The following is a 3,832-nucleotide window of genomic DNA, read 5'->3' as shown; positions in this document are numbered from 1 at the left end:
TAATAAATCATTATTTTTCTTATTTTCTTATAACTTCAAAGTTCTCAAATATTTTGACCTTTATATTTAACTTTTTTTTTAAAAAAAAAAAAATTAACCATGTAATACATAGGTCTCACAACTAGTATTTTAATATGATAGTATAACTAAATTTTATAACACAATTTTTTTAGATTTTTAAACATTAGAAAGACATTTACTCCTATATATAGATAAGTATAATGGAATGCTTTTTCCCTCATCCATTCACATATCAATATATGGCTTCTCCGAGACTAGTTTTTATTTTTATTATACTTGCTTATGTTTTTGGAATCTCTGTTTCTTCTGACTTCACCAATTGTAAGAAGTTAGTATTGCCTTTAGGTGTCACCGGCCCCGAATCAGCTACATTTATAGGACACCTTGTCAACGGACTCTTTACACCCGTAACCGATGGTAGAATTATGAGATGGAAAGGCCATACCGTCGGTTTTGTGGATTTTGCATATACATCACCAAAAAGGTTGTTTTCAATTAATTATATGTATCAAAGATGGTAGTATATTTTCTAAACTTGGGGTTTCAGTTCTAATATGGACTTACCTTTTATGTTGGTCACCTAACAGAGTATGCATCTTACTTATACAATTTGTTTAATTTCATGGAATACATTTTCAGAACAAAGAAACTATGTGATAATACTACAAATCTTGATCTGGGACCAATATGCGGACGACCAATTGCTCTTAGCTTTAACCCTTATACTGGCCTTTTATACATAGCTGATGCATATCGTGGACTTCTAGTGGTGGGCCTCAGTGGCGGGCTTGCAAATCAATTAGTTGGAGGTTTGAAGTTTGCTGGTGGTCTTGATGTTGACTTGTTAACAGGGGATGTTTATTTTAGTGATGCTAGTTTGACTTTTAATCTCATGTAACCACTTGACTTCATCAAATACACATGTTATAACATATTATATCACAAATTTATAATTATTTCATATATGTCATATATTATGCAGAAATACTACACAAATAGGATTCAAGCCTGATTCAACAGGAAGATTATTGCGTTACAACCCACGTACGGGACATGTGTCTGTTTTGTTGAGCGGTGTCTCAGGTGGTGGTGGACCTGCCGTCAGTAGTGATGGTACATTTGTTCTTGTACCTGAGTTTCTTGGCAAGCGGATTTTAAAATATTGGCTTGTGGGGCCTAAAGCAAATACCGCAGAAGTTTTGCTAAATGTTGTTGGTAATCCAAATCAAATAAAACGTGCTGGGAAATTAGGTGAGTTTTGGGTGGCGGTTTCAGTAGGATATGTTCCACTGATGCCTCTCATTAAACCTCAAGGCGTACGGTTCAACTCAAATGGGGTTGTGCTACAAACAATATCGTTTGCTAGAGAGTTTTTCAATAGATCGATTAGTTTGGTTCAAGAACAAGATGGAAAGTTGTATGTGGGGTCTCGTTCTACTAATTTCATTGGTGTCTATTGTAAGACATCTGTGTGAATGTTTGTGTTGTCCTATGAAACAAAAGTTAAAATAAAAGAGCAACCTATATAATATAAATGTTGATTTCCTTTTTATAAAAAATTATAGTTCGATGTGTTTCATTTCTTTTTATAAATTATTTAAGTATTGTGTATGAAAATTTATAATAATACTACTTTATAAGTAACTTATAAATAATGTTTATAAGTTATAGTGCTTATAAATTAAAAATATATATTTTAACAAATTAAAGCACACCAAAATATATAATCTCGAGTTAGCTCTTTACCCTATGGTTGTGGGGAGTGGTGTCGATTGTGTCGAATACCACCTACTCTAAAACACTTATCCCACGTTAGTTAAGCACTTGCTAGAGGAGATAGAGACTGGACAAGAAGTTGCAGAGCAATCCATTTTCTCCCTCTTGCCGAGAAGATAGAGTGGTATGTCGATGGCATGCCGAGATCCATGTCCGAACTGTCGAGCTCTTTCCCGTCTCACAACTCCTGATATAAATAACCACTAGGAAATTAGAATAAGAGGAGGGGAGGCCATTACCCCCCCCCCCCCCCCGTCTTATGTTTTTTTACTTTCTGATACATATATTGTATGTAAGAATAAGAATCTAATCAAAATCCAAACTTTAATATTAATCTTATCTGGGTATTTTTTGGGACTATTAAAATCATGATGCTATAGTATACAAACAACTTACAAAAAAATTAGGAAATTAATATAAGAGAATCAAAAGAAACACTAATAAAATTAGGATAGATACTAAAAATCTAATTGTTAGGTTTTGTTGTTTTGATGTGGTGTGTCTGACTTTAATTTAATGTGAAAGAATTCGTTATTGCTATACTTTAAGTCTTCTTTGTATATTGTGAATGTATCTTTCGTTTCGTAGTTTGTGTAACCTATGTTTCGTAGTGAGTGAGCTTAACTGTTTTATAGTTGTCATTGCCTAGGTGTCTTGCTTTCATTGGATATTTCTCTAACTGGTGTGAACCTCTATATATATATATATATATATATATATATATATATATATATATATATATATATATATATATATATATATATATATATATATATATATATATATATAAGAGATGTTAGTTAGATAGAGAGGATACATTTTTCCAAGTTTTTAGGATCAATATTGTAACGAGTTTTGTATTCTCTAATTGAAAAAAAAATCTTATTTACCTTCGTGTGTTTAATCTTTTCATTGCTTTTAACATGAGCTCTATCTTTTAGAATCTATTCGATCCTACAAGTGGTATCAGAGCAAGGATTTCACCGAGTGAATTTCAAATCTACGAATACTTATGTGTTCTTCAAGTTTTTCATTCATCGTTTTGATTTTCCAAATCTGTTCCACATATGCAAGTCATTTGCAATTTAATCTAGAATTTCTTGTTTTAGAACTCGTTTCGATTTGAATATATGTTTTAGCTCATCGATTTGATTTATTGTTTAATTTGTTTCTGAAATCATGTCAAAAGAAGATTCACACGTTGTTTCGTTCAAGCTATCCAGTAGCATTGGATCAACAACAAAGATTCCAATTATGTTTGCAGAAGACTATGGAGTTTGGGTGTTACACTTTGAAAACTACATCACAGGAATTGAGAAACATGGTTCTTACATATGGAACTCTATAACAGCTGGTCCTCACTAGTTCACAAAGGCAAAGGAACCTATTTATACACTTGTTGATTATGAACAACTTCAGGAAAAGTACACTGATATGGTTGCTGAGGAGAAGGATAAGCTTGAGAGTCACTTGAAAACAAATAGAGATATACGTTTCGCATTTTCACCAAGCACATTTAGACTCGTAAGCTCGTGTAAAACGGCAAACGAGATTTTGGAACGTCTTAAGGAGCTCTATTATGGTGATGCAGATCAAACTCACTCAGTGCAAACTTCACTTGTTTCTGAGTTTGGATCTTATAAATAGAAGGATGGAGATCAATTGATCAACTTTCAAAGAGATTTAACGTACACCTAACATACGTGGATGAGCTCCGCGACCAACATCGGGCTAGTACGCTGAGCGTACCACCTACTACGCCCAGAGTACAATATACAAGGTTTTTAATTAAGAAGGGTTAAATATGGAACATACCAATTTCAAGTGTTACAATTCTCCCCACTTGAATCAGACTTCGTCCTCGATGTCCGCTGCTCCAAATAATTATGGATAGTGCTCCCTTATCTCATCTTCCGGCTTCCTAGTCCACTCTGAACCCTTCCGATGTTGCCATTGCACTTTCACCTACCCAACAACCTTGTTCCTTAATGTTTTTTTCTTTGTATTAAGAATCGCCACTGGTCTCTCAATATAA

The 3,832-nt window shown here is 33.5% G+C and overlaps 1 pseudogene; it reads left to right on the top strand.

Moving 5' to 3' along the window:
* The first annotated feature begins 260 nt into the window (after positions 1–260).
* LOC145105897 (protein STRICTOSIDINE SYNTHASE-LIKE 12 pseudogene) lies at positions 261–1,496 on the top strand (annotated as a pseudogene).
* Positions 1,497–3,832: the final 2,336 nt, after the last annotated feature.

Source organism: Lactuca virosa, chromosome 4 (assembly GCF_052849685.1).
Source record: "Lactuca virosa cultivar CGN04683 chromosome 4, Lactuca_virosa_CGN04683_v6, whole genome shotgun sequence".
NCBI classification, from domain to species: domain Eukaryota; kingdom Viridiplantae; phylum Streptophyta; class Magnoliopsida; order Asterales; family Asteraceae; genus Lactuca; species Lactuca virosa.
This window is presented reverse-complemented; position numbering and strand designations above follow the sequence as displayed.